At 35.8% G+C, this 25,934-nt stretch overlaps 1 long non-coding RNA gene across 2 annotated transcripts in view; it reads right to left on the bottom strand.

Moving 5' to 3' along the window:
- The window catches only part of LOC309847029, a 77,304-nt gene that overhangs the window by 28,455 nt on the left and 22,915 nt on the right, over positions 1 to 25,934 (bottom strand). The window contains exons 1-2 of one of the 2 annotated variants that reach the window (XR_014302268.1): positions 14,483 to 14,572; positions 9,476 to 9,551 (exon numbers count right to left, since the gene is read on the bottom strand). This is a non-coding gene — a long non-coding RNA (uncharacterized lncRNA). Of the gene's footprint in view, positions 1 to 9,475; positions 9,552 to 14,482; positions 14,573 to 25,472; positions 25,551 to 25,934 lie in introns of those variants that run through there. The other variant, XR_014302267.1, reaches the window with a different exon arrangement.

Here is a 25,934-nt window from a genome sequence, read left to right as displayed (position 1 = left end):
ATTACAGGATCAATAGGTAGGATACATTACAGTGGACATATGAAACGATAGTTGATTCTAGGAAAGAAACAACATGACTGACTTGGAATTCTGAAATCATCTTTTCCTAAATTCATCACCTAATTTTTTTTTTTTTAACCTCCTAGAACTTTAACTTTACTTCTATTTAACCAATTGACTTTAGGGGTGCCTGGGTGGCTCAGTGGGTTAAAGCCTCTGCCTTCGGCTCAGGTCATGATCTCAGGGTCCTGGGATCAAGCCTCACATAGCGTCTGCTGAGCAGGGAGCCTGCTTCCCTTCCTCTCTCTCTGCCTGCCTCTATGCCTACTTGTGATCTCCATCTTTTCATTTATTTATTTATTTATTTATTTTACTTTTTATTTATCAAGTAAATAAATAAAATCTTAAAAAAATAACTAATTGACTTTAATATCATACAAATTGCATAGATTATCCAGGTAGGCCCAATTTAATTACATAAAACCTTTTTTAAGGATTCTCCCAGTTGAGGACAGAAGAAAGAGTCAGAGAAATTTGCACATGAGAAATTCTCTATGAATGTCACTGACCTAAAGATGGAGGGGTTTGTGTGACAAAGAATATGGGTAGCCTAGAAAATCTGAGGATGTCTCCCAGCTACCACCTGGCAAGAAAGGAGGACTGAGTCAGTTGGACTTAGACAATTGGAAGTATCTGGATTTTAATCAACTTCACTAATTCTGGAAGTTAATTCTTTCCACTTCCTACAGATAAAAGCCCAGCAAGATGATACTTTGATTTCTGCCTTGTAAAAATCTCAACAGAGAACCCAGTGGAGTCATGCAATACTTCTGATTGACAGAGTGTGAGCTCATAGATTTACATTGAATTAATTTAACTTAGTGAATTAAATTTGTGGCCTTTTGTTACAACAGCAATAAAAAACTAATGTAACACTCTGACACTCAACAAAATGTAAGTAAACTCAGATAGCTCAATGGGGTTTCTACTTTCCTGGGGTCAAGAAGAGAAATAGCTCTCTGTGGATTAGACTTTATTCTGATAAGCAAAAGTTTGTGAAATGTTATTTTTTATTAATTTGCCACTCATTCATTGATTCACTCATTGAATTATTCATTCAATAAATATTTATAAATGCCTAGAACATGCCAAAGACTACAGTGAATCCTGGTAATGTGGCAGAGATTAAAAAATTCGTGGTACCACTATTTTACATCATATATAAAAATAAACTCAAAATAAATTAAAGACTGGGTGTAAGACCTAAAACTATAAAACTCCTAGGAGAAAACATAGGCTGTAAGATTCTGGCATTAGTCTTGGCAGGGAGGGTGTCTGACTCCAAAGAGCAAGGGAAACAAAAGCAAAAATAAACAAATAATACTACATAAAAAGCTTCTGCAAGTGACGGAAACCATCAATAAAATCAAAAGTCAACCTTTGGATGGGAGAAGAGATTTTCAAATTGTATATCTGATAAGATGGTAATAGATAAAATAAATAAAGAACTCGTGAAGAGTCAATAACAAAAGTCCCACAACAATCTGGTTATAAAAAAAAATAGCCAGAGGATCTAAACAAACATTTTTCTGAAGAAAGACATATAGATGGCAAATTGGCATATAAATAGATACTTAATATCACTACTAATCATCAGGGAAATGAAAATCTAAATCAAAATGAGATATCACCTCACACCTGTCAGAATGGCAATTATGAAAAAGATAAGAAATAACAAGTGCTGTCAAGGATGTGGCAAAAAGGGCAATTTTGTGCACTATTGATGGGAATGTACATTGGTGCAGCCACTATGGAAACAGTATAGAGGTTCCTAAAACAAATTAGAAATAGGAGGGAGGAGTCAAGATGGTGGAGGACTTGCAGTCTGGGAGACATCAGGTAGCAGATCAGCTGGTTTATCAAATCATTCCAAACACCTACAAATCCAACAGGAGACCAAAAGAAAAAGATCAATAATTCTAGAAACAGAAAATCGACCACTTTCTGAAAGGTAGGACCTGCAGAGAAATGAATCCAAAGCAACGGGAAGATAGACTGCAGGGGGAGGGGCTGGCTCCCTGCAAGCAGTGGGGCAATGGAGCACAAAATCAGAACTTTTAAAAGTCTGCTTCACTGAGGGACATAGCTCCAGAGGCTAAGCAGGGGTGGAGCCCTCCCAGGGACTGTGTGGTCTCAGGTCATTCGGGGTCACAGAAGGATTGGGGGTGTCTGAGTATCAGAAAGCTCACAGGTATTAGAGCAGGGAAGCCAGCTACAGAGACATTGCTGAGGAATGAGCTCTTAACTCGGGGTTACCTTAAACTGATCCATGGCACAATCAGACCACTGCTTTTTGAGCAGGGCCCCACAAATGACAGATCTGGGGAGACACCTGGAAGAGCAGCAGAGATTTACTGGGTTTGGAGACTCCAGGTAGAGATGTGTGCCAGAGACAGAGACACTCTTGTCAGAGGCCAGGTGAGCTTGGAGTGTGGCTGGAGGGCAGGGAGACAGGAGTGATTGAGCACTTTTCTCCAAGGGCAGGTGCACTGAGTGGGGCCCTGAGCTCTCAGCTCCTCTGGGCCAGAGATTGGGAGGTTGCCATTTTCTTTCTCATCTTCCAGAACTCTAAGGAAAGCATTCAGGGAACAAAAGCTCCTGAGAGCGAACCAAGCAGATTACTTAGCCCAGCCCCTGGCAAGGGTGGTGCAATTCTGCCTCTGGCAGACACTTGAGAATCACTATAACAGTCCCCTACCCAAGAAGATGAGCAGGAAATCTAGCCAAGACCAAGCTCACTTATCAAGGAGAACAGTGGAATTTCAGAGGAGAAAGAAAAGCATGGAATTCGTGTTTTTCTCCCCATGATTCTTTAGTCCTGCAAAGTTAATTAATTTAAAAAATTTTTTCTTATTCTAATTTTTTTAACTTTTACTCTTTCCTCTTTTAATGTTTTTTTAACTAATTTATCTTAACAATACCATTCATTAAAAAAAATCTTTTTGAACCTTCATTATTATAGTCATATTTTATCCTTCATTACATCTAACTTTATGTTTTGTACACACATAGGGTTATTTCTTCTAAAAAATTTTGGGATACAACTTCTAATAGATCAAAATATACCCTAAATCAACCACAGGGATTTGTTCTAGTCTCCAGCCTAAGAAAATTCTCTCCACTTTCTTTTTCTTTCTTTTCCCAACCAACATACCTTATCAACTCCTTTTTTTTTTTTTTTAGTATTTTTAAAAAATTTTCTTCTTTATAGTCATATTCCATCCCTTCATTGCGGTTACCCTTATTTTTGTGTGTGTGTGTGTGCATGTGTGTGTGTTTCTTTAAAATTTGGGGCAGTAGTTTCTTCTAAGAGACCAAAATACTCCCCAAATTAAGTGGGTGGCTCTGTTCTATTCACCAGTCTCCAGTCTAATATACATATTTTCTTTTCTTTTTAAGAACAAAAAAAAATTTTTTGAACTTCTTTTTAGCCCCTTTCTTCCCCCCATGATTTGAGTTTTTTTCTGATTTGGTTAACACACATTTTTCTGGGGGTCTATCCACCCTTTTAGTGTTTTATTCTCTCCTTCATATATTCTTATCTGGGTAAAATTACAAAGCAGACAAACTCACCACAAAAAAAAAAAAAAAAAATAGAAGAAGAAGAAGAACAAGAGGCAATGCAGAAGGCTAGGGACCTAATCAATATGGACATTGGTAATATATCAGATTTAGAGTTCAGAATGATGATTCTCAAGGTGCTAGCTTGAAAAAAGACATGTAAGATATTAGAGAAACCCTGTCTGGAGAAATAAAAGCTCTTTCTGGAGAAATAAAAGAACTAAAATCTAACCAAGTTGAAATTTAAAAAAAAAGCTATTAATGAGATGCAATAAAAAATGGAGGCTCTTACTGCTAGGATAAATGAGGCAGAAGAGAGAATTAGTGATATAGAACACCAAATGACAGAGAATAAAGAAACTGAGCAAAAGAGAGACAAACAACTACTGAACCACAAGGGGAGAATTTGAGAGATAAGTAATACCAGAAGATGAAACAATATTAGAATAATTGGGATTCCAGAAGAAGAAGAAAGAGAGAGGGGAACAGAAGGTATATTGGAATGAATTATTGTAGAGAATTTCCCTAATATGGCAAAGGGAACAAGCATCAAAATCCAGTAGGTGCAGAATTTCCCTAATATGGCAAAGGGAACAAGCATCAAAATCCAGGAGGTGCAGAGGACACCCCCACCTGAAAAATCAACAAGAATAGGTCCACACCCCATTATTTAATAGTAAAACTTATAAGTCTTAATGACAAAGAGAAAATCCTGAAAGCAGCCCGGAATAAGAAGTCTGTAAGATACAATGGTAAAAATATTAGATTGGCAGCAGACTTATCCACAGAGACCTGGCAGGCCAGAAAGAACTGGCATGATATATTCAGAGCACTAAATGAGAGAAGCATGCAGCCAAGAATACTATATCCAGCTAGGCTATCATTGAAAATAGGAGAGACAAAAAGCTTCAAGGACAAGCAAACACTAAATGAATTTGTAAACAACAAACCAGCTCTACAGGAAATATTGAAAGTGGTCCTCTAAGCAAAGAGAGAGCCTAAAAGTAGTAGACCAGAAAGGAACAGAGATAATACACAGTAACAGTCACCTTACAGACAATAAAATGGCACTAAATTCATATCTCTCAATAGTTATCCTGAATGTAAATGGGCTAAATGCCCCAATCAAAAGACACAGGGTATCAGAATGGATAAAAAACCAAAACCCATCAATATGCTGCCTACAAGAAACTCATTTTAGGCTCAAAGACACCTCCAGATTTAAAATGAGGAGGTAGAAAACAATTTACCATGCTAATGGACATTAAAAGAAAGCTGGGATAGCAATCCTTATATCAGATCAATTAGATTTTAAGCCAAAGACTATAATAAGAGATGAGTATATATCATACTCAAAGGATCTATCCAACAAGAGGATCTAACAATTTTAAATATCTATGCCCAACATGGGAGCAGCCAACTATATAAACCAATTAATAACAAAATCAAAGAAACACATCGACAATAATGCAACAATAGTAGGGGACTTTAACACCTCCCTCACTGAAATGGACAGATCATTCAAGCAAAAGATCAACAAAGAAATAAAGGACTTAAATGATACTCTGGACCAGAGGGACATTCCAGATATATTCAGAACATTCCCTCCCAAAGCAGCAGAATACACATTCTTCTCTAGTGCACATGGAACATTCTCTAGAATAGATCACATCCTCGGTCCTAAATCAAGACTCAACCGGTATCAAAAGATTGGGATCATTCCCTGCATATTTTCAGACCACAATGCTCTGAAGCTAGAACTCAAGCACAGGAGGAAATTTGGAAAGAACCCAAACACACGGAGGCTAAAGAGCATCCTTCTAAAGAATGAATGGGTCAACCAGGAAATTAAAGAAGAATTGAAAAAATTCATGCAAACAAATGATAATGAAAACACAATGGTTCAAAATCTGTGGGACACAGCAAAGGCAGTCCTGACAGGAAAATATATAGTGATACAAGCCTTTCTCAAGAAACAAGAAAGGTCTCAAAAACACAACCTAACCCTACACCTAAAGGAGCCAGAGAAAGAACAACAAAGAAAGCCTAAACCTAGCAGAAGAGAAATAATAAAGATCAGAGCAGAAATCAATGAAATAGAAACCAAACCAAACCAAAACAAAACAAAACATTAAAAAAAAAAAGCAATAGAACAAATCAATGAAACTAGGAGCTAGTTCTTTGAAAGAATGAATAATATTGATAAACCACTGGCCAGATTTATGAAAAAGAAAAAAGAAAGGACCCAAATAAATCGTGAATGGAAGAGGAGAGATCACAAACATACCAAAGAAATACAAGCAAACAATTATAAGAACATATTATGAGCAACTATACACCAACAAATTTGACATCTGGAAGAAATGGATGCATTCCTAAGATGTATAAACTACCACAAATGAATGAGGAAGAAATAGAAAACCTGAACAGACCCATAACCAGTAAGGAGATTGAAACAGTCATAAAAAAATCTCCCAACAAACAAGAGCCCAGGGCCAGATGGCTTCCCAGGGGAGTTATATCAAACATTTAAAGAAGAATTAATTCCTATTCTCCTGAACCTGTTCTAAAAAAATAGAAATGGAAGGAAAACTTTCAAACTCATTTTATGAGGCCAGCATAACCTTGATCCCAAAACCAAAGATCCCATCCAAAAACAGAATTATGGACCAATATTCTTGATGAACAGAAATGCAGAAATTCTCATCAAAATATTAGCCAATAGGATCCAACAGAACATTAAAAGGATTATTCACCAAGAACAAGTGGGATTTATTCTTGGGCTGAAAGATTAGTTCAACATTTACAAATCAATCAATGTGATACAATACATTAATAAAAGAAAGAACAAGAACCATATGATACTCTCAATAGATGCTGAAAAAGCATTTGACAAAGTACAGCATCCTTTCCTGATCAAAACTCTTCAAAGTGTAGGGATAGAGAGTACATACCTCAATATCATCAATGCCATCTATGAAAAACCCACCGCTAATATCATTCTCAATGGAGAAAAACTGAGAGCTTTTCTGCTAAGGTCAGGAACACGGCAGGGATGTCCATTTTCGCCACTGCTATTCAACATAGCCTCAGCAATCAGACAACAAAAAGAAATTAAAGGCATCTGAATCAGCAAAGGAGAAGTAAAAATATCACTTTTTTTTTTTTTAAGATTTTTATTTATTTATTTGACAGAGATCACAAGTAGGCAGAGGAGATAGGCAGAGAAAGAAGAGGAAGCAGGTTCACTACCGAGGAAAAACCCTGATGTGGGGCTTGATCCCAGGACCCTGAGATCATGACCCGAGCCAAAGACAGAGATTTTAACCCACTGAGCCACCCAGGTGCCCCCAAACTATCACTCTTTGCAGATGATATGATACTATATGTGGAAAACCCAAAAGACTCCACTCCAAATTTGCTAGAACTTGTACAGGAATTCAGTAAAGTGTCAGGATATATAATCAATGCACAGAAATCAGTTGCATTTATTTACACCAACAACAAGACAGAAGAAAGAGAAACTAAGGAGTCAATCCCATTTACAACTGCACTCAAAACCATAAGATACCTAGAAATAAACCTTACCAAAGGGGCAAAGAATATATACTCAGAATAGTATAGAGTACTCATGAAATAAATTGAGGAATAAATAAAGAAATGGAAAAATGCTCCATCCTCGTGGGTTGGAAGAACAAATATTGTGATATGTCTATGCTACCCAAAGCAGTCTACACATTTAATGCAATCTTTATCAAAACCCAATCCATTTTTCAAAGAAATGGGACAAATAATCCTAAAATTTATAAGGAACTAGAAAAGACCTCGAATAGCCAGAGGAACATTGAAAATGAAAGCCAAAGTTGGTGGCATCACAATTCCGGACTTCAAGCTCTATTACAAAGCTGTCATCATCAAGACAGTATAGTACTGGCACAAAAACAGACACATAGATCAATGGAACAGAGTAGAGAGCCCAGAAATAGATCCTCAACTTTATGGTCAACTAATCTTTGACAAAGCAGGAAGGAATGCCCAATGGAAAAGACAGTCTCTTAAACAAACGGTGCTGGGAAAATTGGACAGCCACATGCAGAAAAATGAAATTGGACCATTTTCTTATACCACACATGAAAATAGACTAAAAATGGATGAAGACAGAAATCCATCAAAATCCTTGAGGAAAATGCAGGCAGCCACCTCTTCGACCTCAGCCGCAGCAACATCTTCCTAGGAATATCACCAACAGCAAGGAAAGCAAGGGCAAAAATGAATTCTTGGGACTTCATCAAGATCAAACGCTTTTGCATAACAAAGGAAATAGTCAAGAAAACCAAGACAACTACATAATGGGAGAAGATATTTGGAAACGACATATCAGATAAAGGGCTAGTATCCAAAATCTATAAAGAGCTTATCAAACTCTACATCCAAAGAACAAATAATCTGATCAAGAAATGGGCAGAGGATCTGAACAGACATTTCTGCAAAGAAGACATCCAGAAGGCCAATAGACACATGACAAATTGCTCAACATCACTCAGCATCAGGGAAATACAAATCAAAACCACAATGAGATACCACCTCACACCAGTCAGAATGGCTAAAATTAACAAGTCAGGAAATGACAGATGCTGGTGAGGATGTGGAGAAAGGGGAGCCCTCCTATACTATTGGTGGGAATGCAAGCTGATGCCACCACTCTGGAAAACAGCATGGGGATTCCTCAAAAAGTTGAAAATAGAGCTACTCTATGACCCAGGAATCACACTACTGGGTATTTATCCTAAAGATACAAATGTAGTGATCCGAAAGGGCAATGTGTGCCCAAATGTTTATAGCAGCATTGTCCACAATAGCCAAACTATGGAAAGAACCTAGATGTCCATCAGCAGATGAATGGATAAAGAAAACGTGGTATATATATATATACACACACACATATATATGTATGTGTGTGTGTATATATATATATATATATGCAAATAAGCAAAATAAGTCAGTCAGAGAAAGATAATTATATGATCTCTCTGGTATGAGGAATTTGGGAGACAGGGCAGGTCGTTTGGGGGTAGGGAAGGAAAAAAATGAAACAGGATGGGATTGGGAGGTTGACAAACCATAAGAGACTTAATCTCACAAAATAAACTGAGGGTTGCTGGGGGAGGTGGGGTGTGTAGGGAGAGTGTGATTAGGTTATGGTCATTGCAGATGGTGTGTGCTATGGTAGGTGCTGTGAAGTGTGTAAACCTGGTGATTTACAGACCTGTACCCCTGGGGCTAATAATATACTATATGTTAATAAAAAATAAAAAAAGAATATTTTAAAAATATAAATAAATCTACAATAAGGTCCAGAAATTCCACTTGTAGGTATCTATCTAAAGAAAAAAAAAATCTAAAATATATATGCACTTTCATATTTACTTTAGCATTACTTACAATAGGCAAGATATGGCAACCACCTGCATCCATCAACAGATAAATAGGTAAAAAAGATGTCATACATACACACTCACACAGAATGGAATGTGATTTAACCATAAATATAAAATCTTGCCATTTCAAACAACATGGAAACATTAATGAAACTGGAGGGTTTAATGTTAAGTGGAATAAGTCAGACAGAGAAATACAAATACTGCATGATTTCACTTATACATGGTATCTAAAAAATGAAACAAAACCCAGTTTCATAGATACAGAGAACAGACTGGTTGTTGTTAGAAAGGAAGGAGATTGGAAAGGTGGGGTGAAATGGGTGAATAGACGAGTGTAAACTTCTGGTTATTAAATTATAGGTCATGGGGATATAATATATAGGATGGGGAATATAGTTAATAGTATTTATTACCTTCATATGGTGATAGATGACCACAACTTATTGTGGCAATCCCTTCACAATATATACAATGTTGAATCACCTGAAACTAATAATAAAATAATGTATGTCAATTATACTTCAATTAAAAAAAAATCATAGTACCTGTTTACAAATACTGATTTTCCAGTGGGGAAAATAGAAATTAAAAGAATAATTATACATAATGTTGCAGAGTTTAAAAAAACGGCCCAAAATGAACCATGCCTTTTTCGTCCATGCCCTATGCAGTATGATATTTCTGTTTCTTCCAAGAAAAAGTGAAATCTGTCTCTCCATCTCCTTGAATGGGGGTGGGGGTTGGCCTTGTAAATTGCTTTAGCTGAGAGAATGAAACACAAGTTTAGTGTGTGAATTCTGGATCCTAGATCTTAGGTTGCCTCACAATTTCTGTTCTTGTGCTTCTATAATCCTATCTTGAGACAGCCATGATGTATAAAAGCCAGTTTAATATACTGGAGAAAGAGAGTTAATCATCACCAACTTCCAGACATATGAATAAAGCATTTTGGTCTTGTTGTTGAATGAGTCTAGGAGAGACCAGAAAATGAAATCCATGACCAACCTGTAGAATGTGAGCAATAATACATATATTTTAGTTTCTTTGGTTTTTTTTTTTTTTTGAAGCCAATGAATTTTGTGATGGGTTGTTACACAGGAGTACATAAGTGATATACATAACCAATTAGATAATTAAAATTGGTTATTATTATTATTATTATTTACAAAGGAGAATTATTAAGAAGATCTTGTTCAAGGAGATCTGAGAGAAAGTAAAGATGAGTTCTGAAAGATGAGGAAGAATTTGCAAGGTGAAGGGTGTATATGTTGGAGTTGGGGGATTAAAAGGGTAAGATACCATTCAAAACAGGACAAATAACATAATCTGGAGTCAAAGTCACAAATTTAAGAAACCACAATAAATGAAAACCGAAAGAAGTCAACTGCATGACTGGATGACAGAAACCAAGGAGGAAAGTAGTGAGAAATAAGGCCAGTGAAGTTGTGATGGGAATTTTATTATGTACAATGAGATACAAGTTAAAAGGCATAGCCATTTCCCTAAAGATGCATGATATAGCAGCACTGTGGGGGCGGGGCAAGTATAAACATATTTTGATATAATGTATTACAGACCTGGGTAAAATAATCAATTTACAATAACTTCTAAGGACTTTAGGTATAGAAGAAAGAGGCAATTTGTCCAAATGCTATGAAATTATCTTCTCGGCAGCCTGTAACCCAGGACCTCAGGGACTCGTTATTGAACCAGCTATTCCTAAAGTAGATATGGGTCCAAGTTCCACATAAGAATACGAAGATTTTCGAGACACCTGGGTGGTTAAGTTGGTTGAGTGTCTGATTCTTGGTTTTGGCTTGGGTAATGATCTCATACGTAGGTCATGGGATGGAGCCAGCTTTGGGCTTTGTGCTCAGTGGGGAGTCTGCTTGAAGATTCTCTCCTTCTGCCCTTCCCCCCACTTACTCTCTCTTTCTCTCAAATAAATAAATAATTCTTTTAAAAAAAGATACAAAGATTTTCCCTTTTTTTTTTTTTTTTTAAGATGTTGTTTATTTATTTGACAGACAGAGACCACAAGTAGGCAGAGAGGCAGGCAGAGGGAGAGAGAGAGGGAAACAGGCTCCCTGCTGAGCAGAGAGCCTGATGCGGGGCTCAATCCCAGGACCCTGAGACCATGACCTGCGCGGAAGGCAGAGGCTTAACCCACTGAGCCACCCAGGCACCGCGATATCTTCACTTTTTATCAGTTTTTTTTTTTTTTTTCCTTCTAATTAACAAACTAGGGTAATGGAAGTATTTTTAGACTCACAAAGTTTTAGGAATCTTAGTGATTACTTAGTTCAACCCTTTCATTTTGTGCATGAAGCAGCATTTTTCGGAAGGATAGACTGATCTGCATGGAGTTTTCTAGCCAGATAATGACGGCGTGCAGAGTGGAAACCAGGTCACTTGATTCCGCTTCCATGGTTTTACTAGGATTTACTTCAGTTGTGAGTTTAGCTGCTTTAAACTCGAGGGGTACTTGGTCAGGTTCTCCTTATGCTCATTAAAAGCAGATCTACCTCACTAGGCTCACAATTAAGATGTCATTAATAAAAAAGTCACTCATGCCCATTTTTGGTCTCTCAGTTAACTGTTAATAGGACAGTTAATAACGGACTTTATCCTGTATATTTATGTCCTACTTTCTTTAAGATCTTACCGGGCTGATTCAGGGAGAATTTGGAAATCCCATCACTTTCAGGTGATATGGTTTGAATGGCCAGATGCTACTGTGGCCAGTGTTTAATATAATGAGACACCTTTCAAAAATGCTTAAAACATGCCACTGAAAATGTATAACTCATTGAGAAGAAACAAAGATACAAATTACATTTTCAGGGCCAAACCTCTCCCCAGTGCCCTATAGAGTATTTTCTATTTAATTTCTCCACATTTCATTAAATGAGAGAGGTAGCTGGACAAAGTCAGATGGAGAAAGGACCCCTTTGTTACTACTGTGGGCCATTGGGCACTTTCCTGCACTGTTTTTCAATGGCAGACCTGGCGAGGGCAATGCTGACAATATTATACTTCAACTGTAAGAAAACCTGCCAGCATCGAATTGCATTTATTGCTCTAAATATGGGCATTTTCTTTATTGTCCTTTTCGGTTCTTAATTATTAGAGAAGTTTCACTTCCTGAAGTGGACCATTTGAAGAAGAAAGATGTTTTGTTTCGTTTTTGTCTTTTTCAGACAAGAACGGTTAATTCCGTCCTCCCCTCCCTGATTCTGTTCATGAAAAACTTGAATGCAGGGAAAAAGAAGGAAATCAAGATAAGGGAAAATGCCAGCAGGAAATTATCTCTTTCTACATATACTTGTACTTGCTAATGACCCATTAGGATCTCCATTATACCTTTCTTTTGTCTACCTTGTTATGCCTAACATTCCAATGCAACAGAAATGGGATGAAGGATAGCCTAGCTAGATGCCTTTTCAAAATTACAAAATCCTTAAAGTCATTCCATTCAAATATATGTAGACAATACTCTGCTTTCAGTGAAAATGAAGCATGCAGCCCTGAATGCAAAAATTTATATCTAGCAATAAAGAAAGAAATGTGATATTACACATTTGAAGCTTTCACATGGTTTCTGTGCTTTGTGTAAGTTCTGAATTCATTATCAAATATATTCTTTCAAAATCAACTCAAAGAGTTGCCAAGGGATAATTTAGGGCAGGGAGAAACAAAGTGAAAACACAGTTGTTTGGAGTTTAAACAATACATCATTTTCAATTAAAATGTTTCTGGTAAATTGCAGATTTGGGGGAAAATGATTACAGTCTGTGATTGAGCTTCTTAAGCCACAGGGCTTTTATGATGAGAAGGGGCATCTACGTAAAATATAAACGGAAACTGAAAGTTTATATAATCATACAGTCTTCCATTTTGAGGTGTTTTGTGTATGATTCTGTGGGGTCATGGGTGTGCGAGTATGCACGTGTGCACCCATGCCTGCCTATGTGTGTTTCAGAAGACATTGTTTAAATTGCTTCTATAACTTCTCTTATCAACCTATCTGGATCCAATTGTACTAACATTTTGCTCACCTTTCAACTTCTTTAACGTCTCTCCGTGGTTTGAAACAACATAAATTTGGCTTCCTCATCAAGAAGCTCATTTAGCTGCAGCTTGATTGCAAGTAATTTGCCCTAAGTAGCTCCATCTTTTAATTGTCTGTGCCTTTTTCCAATCTATAAACTGTAACTTCAGGCAGGCCATTTTTGTCTTACTATTTCCTCCTTAGAAAAGCATATCTAATAATCCCCATATCCTGTGGCTTTAGGCATCCCTCAGTACATGAACAGAAGGAATAGGATTTTTGTGCAGTTCTAATTGATTTACAAAATAAATCCCCCAAATTTTTGGTATCTAGGAAGAGGTAAATCAAATATGATCCACAAAAGTTAATGTTGCATCTTTTGTTATTTCAAGAGGAAAAGATAAGAAGGAAAAGGGAACATCAGTCTTTATGATTATAATGACAATAGTGAGAGTTCTCACTGATAACAGAGAGGTTGTAAAAAGGAAGGGTTTTTTTGTTTTGTTTTGTTTTGTTTTTTCTTTTTGTCTTCAAATATCAGTTTCATACTCCCTAAATTCTTATTTTATTCTGGGACTAAAGAGAGATATTCAGACAATCCTGAACTAGCATAATTTTGTCTAACAGAGACATAAAATAAGGCATCATTACATCTCTGGGTTTTCTCAGCTCTATGCATAAACACTCTTTTTAGGATGATCTCATTGAAGCTCAGTGATAGAAGATATTGTTATCAAATCCATTTCTGCTTTGCAACTAATTAATTTTACCAAATTATACCAATTTATGGCATAAAATATCAGATAGCACTACATTTAAGGATGAAGTCTTCTAAACATGTAAACTATGTATTTGTCTGATCTACACTTTTTTAACTTTATTCCAAAGCTAACCGATAAAATATAAAATATCCTTCTTATTCTCTCAAACATCTGAAGAGCAATTAATATGTTTTCATTCCCTTATTTATATTTTTAGAAACAGATACTTTCTTCATCTCTATTTGTTCACCAACCAAATGAATATTTCCCTTTGTTTGAAGCTTCAAATGTTTGAATTATATAGTTCTTAAAAAGGGAAATAGCAAATTTGTTTCTAGTAGGACTCTATTCTAGAAGGATTAAGGATTAAGTATCTAGGGATTAGTGTTTTAATGTTTTATTATAAACCTAAGGTCAGATAATTGAATAACCATTTTATTAACAATTTCCTACCCATTCTTTTTTTTTCCTACTGTATTCTTTACTAACTTGAAAGAAATGCCACTTATACAAGAAAAAAGTCTTCACCTGTGATAGAAGTTCCAGTTTACCATTTTAGTTTGGGTATACATCCTTATACAGCTAAATAAGAGCAAGGCACAATTTACCTTAATTCTTTGGTCCTAACTAGCAGGAAAAAGACTTGAGAGCTTTATTTTCCTACAGAATGTTTGGAACCCTAGTCTTGACAATCTCAGGAACTCTTCTGGTTATAGCATCAGCCTCTTCTACTTGTCCTTGCAGAAATTAAAAAAAAAAAAAAAAGATATACAATTTTCTCTACCATTTGTTTGGATGATTACTGCTTTTAACACTAATTTTATTCAGAGTTGAATTCTGAAATACCATTCTTTTCTACATCTTTCTCTTTGAGCATACTGTTAGTCTAACTTCTATAAATTTATGATATTTCTCTTTGCAAATTTGAGTATTACAAAAGAAAAGGCCTATGAGGTACATCAACACATGGATTCCACATAATATACTCAAGGTCAAGTTACTATCTTATGTGACAGTTGTGCAACTGGTATAGAAGTCTGCTACATAGAGAGAGTAGATAAAAGCTCAAAAGCCCTTCCTGACTATGGTATGCATACCTCATTCTGTTCCAAGACATTTGGGCTGTTGGAAATAGTTGTTTTAAATAAATAAGGACCAGGTCCTTACACGATTGTAGGTTCCACAATGTGTAAGAGAAAAACAAAACAAAACAAAACAAACAAACAAAAGAACTTTCTAATGTTATGTATGGACATACTCTTTTGAAAAGTAGTACATAAAATGTTAATTCATTCATTCATTTATTCATGTGACAAAAATTTATGGAGCACCTATTATATGCCAGGCCCAAAGGATATAGAGATGAACACAGTAAGAAGGTAGTTAGCTTCATGAGACAGATATTTTCCTGGGAAAGACTGAGACCAATCATTGATTGTGTGATGGTACTTTCAGGTAGTGGAAAATGGATCCCTTTAGGAAATTTAGTTAGAGCTAGTATCCATAAAAGGCAACATGTAAGCCCAGATTTGAAATGTAAGGAATAACCAGATAAAGAAGACTATTTCAAGCAGAGAGTAAAGGTACCCATAGTGCAATTCTACACTACCAGTGAAAACTGCAGGAGCTGCTGTCCAGCAGGACCACAGCTCTCTTCACACTATCTACCTTTCACCTTACTCCCCACTGGTTTAGACATTTTTGTTCTTTCCCATTTTTTATTCCTCTTTTTTCTCCCTGTTTTTTTTTTTAATTCAAAATCAAATAGGGCAGTGGAAGTTGAGAAGAACAATAATATTTATTGTTTCACATCACCAAATCTGAGTATAATTAAAAGTGTTTGCTTTTTTATTCCTAATGCCTATAAACGATAAATGTCAGCTCAAGGGGACCAGAGACCAAATCTACTGCTTCCTCTGTTGCTCACATTATCTACAGCCAGGGACACACAGATGTCACAACACAAAACCCACAAAAGCTTATTTCAGTGAAAAACTGTGTCAGTGAGCAAATAAACAGACTCATGCTACAGTCAAGAAATCATGTGGATAAGTTGTTATTAATGTACAAGAAACTTATATGTAGAGTCACTGCCACTTAAAAAATACAAACTATTTTAAATAACTTCATGTGTGGTAGCATCTGATCTCAAATTTACACTTTTATCCATGGAGGTCAACTTTCAAATCTACTGGACAGGTTGAAATGCTCCTAAGAGCAATTCTTGGGAGTCCTGAAGCATTTCACTGGTAAGTCTCCCAACACAGTTATTTTTGGATAAGCGTCAGAAGTTTGAGGATGTTATCTGACTATTCAAACAATGTCGACAATAGGTGGTGAATGTTGCAGATCTTGTTTCTTATCAACTCTGCATCAAATTAAAATACCAAGAATGCAATAATATTTTCCTCTGAGTCATGTATTTTTCCATTAGTTTAAGGGTCTTTTTTTTTTTTTTTTTAAATTTTGCAGCTTAAGGTATCCAACGAAAAATATTCTTTGAATCTGTACTTGATTATTAGTCTCACTTACTCTCTGCAACAGCAAGGATCCTGTTTTCTTGGAAATATTTGAGACAATCTCATGGTGAGCTATAAAGTTATTAATGTTGCTTGATATTTGCTTTGACAGCTGCTCTGTACTCTCTTTAATCATCTTCATCATGGTCTGTACTTCTTTTTTCCCTCCATTTCACTTTTGCCTATGCTGTTAGAGAGGATGAGGCACACAGAAAACCTGATAAATCCCGTTTCCCTTCACATTCCCCCTGATGTTTCTATTCCACAAATGTAACTTCTCTTCTTCAGCCATACGTTTATTCAGTCAGTAAATATGTATTCAACACTTACCATAGGCCTGGTCCTGGGAGAGGGAATGATACAAAAGTGTTATACAAAAACATAATTTATGTTTTTAATAAAGGCATTAAGAGATATCATTTTATTATATCATTTAGATATATTTTAATAGATGTGTCTGCTAATAGACTGCCTAAGACAGGCTCATGACATTGCAGGAGCCTGTGACAAGTCCCATAAAACAGAGGATAGGGTGTGGGTTTCAGAGTCAAGCAGATGTAGATTTGAATCCTAATTTCATGATTTATTAGCTAAGTGATGTGGTATGAGCTAGTAAGCTACTTAACACCTTCCCATTTAACAACACACTTTAGTTTTCTCATCTGTAAAGTGGGTATAATATTATACTTTCTTTAATGATGATTAAATAAAAGTAAGGCCTAGATCACAGTAAGAATTTCAAAAACGACAATAGCAATTATGGTGAAAGAAGTGGTAATAAATACGGTAATCATAATAATGACTATGCTAAAGTTAATTAAAATAATAAGGGAAGGCACATGATAGAGATTTAGATACCAAAGAAAACGAAACTAGCAGCATTGGGGGAAACCTTGAGACAACAGCTGGCATGACTCTTCAGGGCAGAAGTCGCTAAGTCTGGTATGTGGCCAATTGGAGAGAATGGAAAGAAGTACTTGCCTTCACTGAATAACCTCAGAACAAATGCCCTGAACCAGAAACATTTAATTCTTACATCAGTTCAATAAGGGTAAGTACTTTCTTTGCCTTAATCACCATTAAATACACAAAACAAGTCAGAGAGGGTAAACCACTTGTTCAGTCACCCAGCTAGGATTGAGTGGAACAAGAAACTTCACACAGGTTTAGCTTCCCAGTAGGCTATAGGCTCCATAAGGAGAAAGGCCACTTTGGTTCAGCTTGCGTTATGTTCTAGTGCACAGCATAGTCCCTGATGGCTACCAGGTGATAGAATGAATTGCTCCACATCTATGTTTGTTCAACAGTTCATCTGATTCTTTGTAGGGGTTGAGCCTTGATAACGGAGTTAAAGTCTCTGAGCTTTGCATGTTATATGGTAGTGTCCTTGAGTAAGGAATCAGAAATCTAACTGTATTGTTTGTAACAGATTAGAAAGGCAGATGATGGTGGGGAAAAAACAATATAGAAGACTCATCTTTGTATGTAGAAGGAAAGAAACGAAGCTTCAAAGCAGGCAGGTAGTAACAGGGAAGAAGATTGACTGGATAGGGAGATGTGCAAGAGTGCTGTGTTTTCACCCGGATGACTGAGAGTGACAGTGTTGTTAAAATAATATGTGCTTTTGAAAACACCAAGAAAAGCAATGCAGGCAGGAACAAGAAAGAAAGCATTATTGGGGGATAGGAAAAAAAAAAAAAAAGAAATTTGGATTTGAACCTTTTGTCTTTTGAATAGCTGGGACAATATCTAAAATTCAGGAAGGAGCAAGACATGGAGCATCGAAGCTCAGGGGTATAGTAAGGCTGTAAATATGATTTTGACAGTTTCTAGTATGGAGTTCGTATTTGTAAAGTAGAAATGATGCACTTTCCACAGGAGCTCCCCATTTTTATTGTAAAGGGTAAATATTTATTCCTTCCGATTAAGTCATTTTTTTTTTAATTTTTAATTTTTTATAAACATATATTTTTATCCCCAGGGGTACAGGTCTGTGAATCACCAGGTTTACACACTTCACAGCACTCACCAAAGCACATACCCTCCCCAATGTCCATAATCCCACCTCCTTCTCCCAACCCCCCTCCCCCCAGCAACCCTCAGTTTGTTTTGTGAGATTAAGAGTCACTTCACTTATGGTTTGTCTTCCTCCCAATCCCATCTTGTTTCATTGATTCTTCTTCTACCCACTTAAGCCCCCATGCTGCATCACCACTTCCTCATATCAGGGAGATCATGTGATAGTTGTCTTTCTCTGCTTGACTTATTTCACTAAGCATGATACGCTCTAGCTCCATCCATGTTGTCGCAAATGGCAAGATTTCATTTCTTTTGATCAAGAAGATGTGGTATATATACACAATGGAATACTATGCAGCCGGTTAAGTCATATCTTAGAAGAGGTGTAATTACATGAAAATCTTGGCTAAACTTTGTTCCTTGGTTAAAAAAAAACAAGACACGAAATTCAAGTACGCTTGCAAATGCAAAAATGCAAAAACATTTTATTTACTCACAAGCACTAAAACTCAAAGCTGATCTTCTCATTTAAACAAATAATCAGTTCTGGAAATAATAGTTTAAATAAGCTAATTAATGAACTTCAAAATTTTCCTTTCCTGCTGTGGACTTCAGCTTGTCTTCAGTCTTAAGACTACACACACAAAACATTGCATACACCTTTGATTTTGCCAATGTGAAAGAGAGGCTACTCTTTAAGTATCATGAATCGAAGTGCAGGAGTTCACTGTCTTTGCCATTGCCAGGTTTTTCTCTTCCTATAAAAATATGCAAGCCTATAAAGGAAAATTTCTTCTAGCCAGCTCCAGGCTTTGCCCTTTCATAATGTTGCTGGTAAAGAGAATAAACATCTCAACTGAGACACAGCATTTTGCCTCTTAGAGAACAGATGTGTTGCTGTTTGCATAGCTTCCAGGGGTTCTGCCAACTAGTGGGCCTTATTATGGAAAATAACACTGGAAGCTCTTTAAAACACTGTTGCGGGGAGTTGGCTTAGAGCTGCTGCTCCACGTATAGCAGCTTTTACTGTGTGGAGTTATATTTTAGGAACCATAATTATCCTGGAAACTTAATAGAATCTGTTAAAGCGAGCTGTGTTCAAACAGAATTAGGTGAGAGCTTTAGATCTAATAGCAATTTCCAGCGATAATTTTCAGGTATTGAAAATGAATAATTACAAACTCAATATATCTTTGCAGTTTTTATTGTAATAGTGGGGGACGTGAAGAAAGTTCTATGGTATGATGTGTTTTAAATATGGTTATGGAGAAACATTCTTATATTTTTTATAAAAAAAATTACCTGGAAGTGTCTCATTTATAGTGATTTTAACCTCAACTCCTATATTTTTACTGCCAATAAGCATTTACCCGGAAATTAAGGATTTTAAATTTGTTTTTGTTTTCAGTAAATTAGTATATTAAAAAAGAGAGAGAGAGAGAGAGAGAGAGAGGGAGAAAACCTACAAAAACAAACAAACAAACAAAACAAACCCAGAAAATGAACCTAATGTCTTATGTGAAGCTTCTGGCAGACAGTTCAGAAAACACACCCACAACTATTCACAGGAAATCAGAAATCACCAGGACTGAATCAGTGACTTTGACTTAATGCCTCTGGCAAATAACTCCAAAGCACAAACAGAAGATTATCCCAAACATGTGGAAGCAGGTTCTTTTTTATTGGTCTAACACTGTAAGACTTTGCAGTTCTCAATGATAACATTGTACATTATCTTTTCCAGTGTTTTCCTAATTAGTTTTCGTCATGCTACCCAGGAGCTAATTAATCTGAATAAAAGATAAGCTGTCCTGGGTTTATTTTAACTTTGGCAGACTGACTGACAAGGCTGGAGATACTAGCCAGCATCCACTTGGTGAGGGAGCCAGAACCACCTCAGATTCTACACACTGTCCAGACCTCCTTAGTCTCTTTTAGAAATGCCTCATCACTTGGCTAGGGGGGTGGCTCTGCCCCAGTGGCTACTTGTTTCTTAGCCTTTTTGAAATTGATGTTCTTCATGCTCATTAGGGATGCACATTAAAAGACTGTTCAATGATTAATAGTGAAGGGCTAGAAACGTTACATTAAAACATAGAGACACTTTTTTTTTTTCATTATCCTCAGCTTCTAGCACATTCTACCAAATTAACAAAATTTTATGGTCTGGTTTTATTCATTGATAAAAATGCATGGGAAAATACTTTTTGCACTCAATTAATACACAATTTGTTAGTACTGCTAGTAATACTACTTCTGCTACTATCGGCCACGAATATAACGAAGACCTTCTGCCCTTAAAATCCTCCTGGTAATCACTGGGAGAAGGCCAGTGGATCTGTACTTCATTAGAGCCTTCTCTTCTTCTTTACTCTGCCCTCTCCCCAACCCCTGCCCCATGAAGGAGCTAATTTGTGGACAGAGCTGCTTGATATTGCTGGTTAAGTTAGCATTCTGCCAGGGCAGTCATGACTAAAACAATAAAATGAACACTGACAACAGCTTCCTTCTAGAATTTTCAATTAAGGATTGTGAGGACAAACTCTTGCCATGATAATTTGACTGATGGAATGTCACCAGGAAGATTAAAAGAGAGAGAGAGAGAGAGAAAGAAAGTTAAAACAAAATTATTTGGAAAAAATTCAAACAATAGAAAAACAGATGCTTGAAAGAAGTACTGAAAACAAGGACAACCCGTGAAGTTTGTTTTATTATTATTATTATTATTATTATTATTGATATATATATTTAAGAAGCATTCTTTCCTCTCTGCCACCTAATTTTGAGAATCATAGACAGATTAAATTTCATGTCAGAGAATTTAGAAGTAAAAGAGAAATAGCTTGATAAAAGATAAGCTTTTCAGAAGGCTTCACTTGGGATCAAAAAGGCCTTCCAACTCAAATACTTATTAAACACAATTGTATGGAGTGATTTACTAGAATCACTCTGCTCAATAGGTCCTAAGATATACTATGCTCCATGAAAACATATTTGTTCAGTGTCCCTTTTCTGAAATTGTCTTTCCATAGGCCTCTGCCCATGTTCATTTCTGCCAATACACTATGATTTATAAAATATTACCTAGCCCACTAATGTGACTGTCAGACTATCAATGCCCACAACCTCAGAGAGGATTTGTGTAATACACCCCATGGAGTTTAAGTTAGGTGTATACATCTCAAAATGGCATGCAATACTTATAGTTGTGGTTCTATTTTTCATGCAAAAACCTAAAACATTATAAATCATAGAAATTCATGGTAATAATGTCATGTATGTTCAATAATTCACCTGTTAAACTGGACTGTGGCCTGGGAAAGCCAAATAATGTGTTTTGATAGAATGTGTTTATTACCTTAATCCAGCTCAGGTTTTCAGATTTTGTGTGTATTACCTTAATCCAGCTCAGGTTTTCAGATTTTGAATCCTCATTCCTTCAGCATACGGAGCATGGATCGCTTTCAGAGTTAGCCTCACATCCACTAAAGTCACAGAGACTGATCTATAAAGTCAGAATGCCAATGTCTCATTTAAGCCATAGCACAGACTATAGTACTTTCATCAACGTGACTCACATCTTTCCTTGAAAGTAGATCCCATTAAAAAGCAAATTAAATCTAGAAATTTGCTTGGTGTGCATATTATTAAGTTACAGACTTTTAATACTATTACATCTTAATTCTGGTTTTGAGAAAGCATTGTTTAAGAACATACTCTCTTCTGCTTCAGAAGCATGTTTGGATGAGGTCTGCCAAAGTTTTTCCAAGATTCTTTCTTCTTCCTTCCAAGACTGACAGCCTATTTTCAAATGACTCCTTTCCTCAGTATGTTAGTATATTCAAGTAAGTTACAGTTTGTCATAAAAGTTTGAAGCCATTATTTTTAAGATGACTTTGTTGCTCTTTTCTCTAAACCAGAATATATTGAGTTAAATTTTAACTCAGAAGACAGTTTTAATCTCTTTATTTCCAAGTTCTTAGATACATCTTTATGGTAACTCATAGTTAAGCCCTCAAATAAAAATGATTATTTTCAATAGATAAATAAGTTCACCTATTTACTGCCTTTTAATAAACATTGTCCTTTAAAAGATACTGGTCTGTGTGCCTTATAAAACAAGAACTACACCTGTCTTATTCATTGTCATCTTTCCAGTGCCAAACATCAATATAAGATCATGGTAAGCACTGAACTGAAATTTGTGAATAAATTAGTGTTAGTATTAATTTTATTAGGTACTTACTGAAAAAAGCTTTCTTGTCTGTCTCATTATTCATCAACTTACTAAGGCACACTATACTTAAATGTGTAAAGAATAGCAGATCTTCTCATAAATGTAGCCTAATATCAACCTCACAAGTTTTGTCACGTGTCATATTTGCTTGAAAATATTTGAAATCCTGTCATTGAGAAAGATAAATATTATGAATAACAACTGATGCCAAATTCAATACTAATAATAACTCACTTCTCTGAATTAGTTAAGCCCCTAATTTATTTAAGTTCATTACATTTATTTTATTTGATCTATCTAGATTTAAGCTTCTTGAATGTAAGAGTGATAATTTTAAGTTTTTTAGAGTTTCTGTAGTTGCAAATGTAGTATTGGTGATACAAAATATTGCAAATAACATTTTCTTTTTTAACTGAATCTTTTTTTTTTTTTAACCTAGAATGTGTCCAGTTGGGTTTTCAGTGAGTCCTTTGTGATAGTAAGAGTGGTTGGGTAAACCTGTTTCTAGGTCTTATTTTAGGGAAACCATACCACCCAACATGAGACTACAATTGCAACATATACATTGTGAGATGATCCTTCTAATCTGTTTTGAATGCTGTGTGGCTTGAGTCTACGCTATTAACTCCATACTATTCTATACCTTAGAAAACCAGTTGGAAATTTACATATGTGTATATAGAACATTGGATGTATTATGCATTTATTTTTGTTTCAAGATTTTATTTAAATTCTAGTTAGTTAACATATAGGCTTATATTGTTTTCAGGAGTAGAATTTAGTGATTCATTACCTACATTTCTTAAAGGATTTTATTTATTTATTTGTGTGAGAGAAGGCATGAACATGCACAAGCACAAGCACAGGAAGCCACAGACAGTGGGAGAGAGAGAAGCAGGTTCCCCACTGAAGAGAGAGTCTGATGTGGGGCTCTATCCCAGGACCCTGGAATCATGACCTGAGCCGAAGGCAGGCATTTAACCTAGACTGAGCCACCCAGGCTCTCCTCATCACTTGCATTTTGGATAAAGTTTTTGCATTTTTTTCTCTGTCTTATGTGTCCTTCCTCAGCCCATCACTATAATATGAATCAATAAAGGGAACTTAAAGGTGTTGTAAATGTCTAATTTTTCACAAAGTGAAGGGAAGAAAGCTGACTGTGACAGACGACTAAAATATATCTTAACCTTTTCAATCAAGGAGTAAAATTTTCCATATTTTTCAATGTTTTCAAATTGCAGCTTTATTCAATATTCAGAATTTAGATTTGAGTGTTATTCTTTCAGGAAACTTTTTAATCAAAGGCATAAAAAATGGATCAATATTCAGAGGGCAGGTCTGGTTGTTAATTGATCATCTTCGCAAACATTAATAACATTCTATTCAATAGGTATGATTCCTTCATGAATATACAGGATAGCAACTAGTTCCATATATATGAATCTTGCTTTAACTGGTTGATTTTAATGTTTTGAGAAATGTGCTCACTTATTCTGAAACAAATGCCTGTTTCTAAGTAAAGGCTCTTTGCAGTTAATGTTATTTGCTATTGATAGCCATGCTTTGCTACTGATTGTAAACAGACTTTTGGACAACATATGTTATTACCAAACCATGTATAGAATTTAGATACCTTCCTTTGTTGCAATTACTGCCATCTATACTCTAAACATTATTACATTTTCCTGTGGTAAGTTTCTTGAAAATTCTCCCAGTCTCTTGGATGAAAGTGTTGGAATGTATGAATTACCTTACTATTTTTTCTCTTGATAACACATTGAACTTTTTGTCTGATATTATTTTACTGGTGTTTTTAATGATGTATTTACCTCTATTTCTTTTTGAGTAGCCTAACAAAATAATGTCACCAAGGACTCACTATAAAAAACCCAAAGTCAAAACTGAAGTGGAATGCAAAGATGTAGCATACGAATGAAGATATATTTGTATCTCTAATCAAAGCTTTGACCTCCAGGGTAAAAATTAAAAAATACCCTACTTACTATAAAAATACATAATGAACAAGTTGTTTTATTTTTCTTTCTAACAGGGTAAAGAAAGGAAATGAGCTAAGATTAAGATAAAGCAAGTACATATAAGCCTGAAATGACAAAATTGTATCTATCTACCTATTTATCTACTTATATGTCCATTTACACACACACAAGCTTATGCACATACCTATGTTTACATATGTATATACATACACAAATATTTCTTTTTGCTGTAGCATATCTTTGTGATTTATACAGAATAAATGAGGTCACCCACACAGGTTCAGGCATAACACTTTAGAAACTTTCAATTTTTTGTAATTAAGCAGAATGAAGATCTATTTGGTTTTAGGAGTTTTAGGGGATTTTTTTTAAAGATTTTATTTATTTATTTGACAGAGAGAGATCACAAGTAGATGGAGAGGCAGGCAGAGAGAGAGAGAGAGAGAGAGAGAGAGAAAAGCAGGCTCCCTGCTGAGCAGAGAGCCCGATGTGGGACTCGATCCCAGGACCCTGAGATCATGACCTGAGCCAAAGGCAGCAGCTTAACCCACTGAGCCACCCAGGCACCCCAGTTTTAGGGGATTGTGATAAGGAGATTAAGTTTTTCTAACATTTCACTCATGAATTATAGTCAGAAATATATTTGAGGGTCTAAATTCTATGTAGATTTCTTAGGATAAGACTTCTGGCAACTGATTATTTTCCGAAGGCAGGAATTCATGTGTATAATCAGTGTTATTCCAAATTCATCTGCATTTATTTTTTATGATAGTTGTATGTGCAGTACGTATTAACTAAATCTATAATAATCCACCTTTTCTATTACCTTTCTTTCTTCATGGATGCATGGAGGTCTACTTCCTGTCAGTAGATTTTGATGTTTTTTCAAGATCCAAACTGTTGTCTAGAAATGCAGAATTCAGAAAACATCCTGTAACTCATATGTATCAGACTTATCTGGGATAAAAGAAGACATAAAATTGATTTGTCCATTATTTTCCTAATTAGAATGGTTCCAGATGACTCCTCAAACAAACATGGCTATGCCCAGGATCAGCTTAATCTTCCATCTGATTTCAGCAAATGATCTGTGAAAAGCCTTGGAGATGAGTATTTTTATAGAAGTATGTAAATCATAAAATTATAAATGTGTGTATTTCACATTAAAATTAATGTTCATAATGAAACATTTTTTTAAGATTTTATTTATTAATTTGACAGAGAGATCACAAGTAGGCAGAGAGGGAGGCAGAGAGAGAGGGTGAAGCAGGCTCCCCACTGAGCAGAG

This window comes from Mustela nivalis (assembly GCF_964662115.1).
Source record: "Mustela nivalis genome assembly, chromosome: 1".
NCBI lineage: Eukaryota > Metazoa > Chordata > Mammalia > Carnivora > Mustelidae > Mustela > Mustela nivalis.
This window is presented reverse-complemented; position numbering and strand designations above follow the sequence as displayed.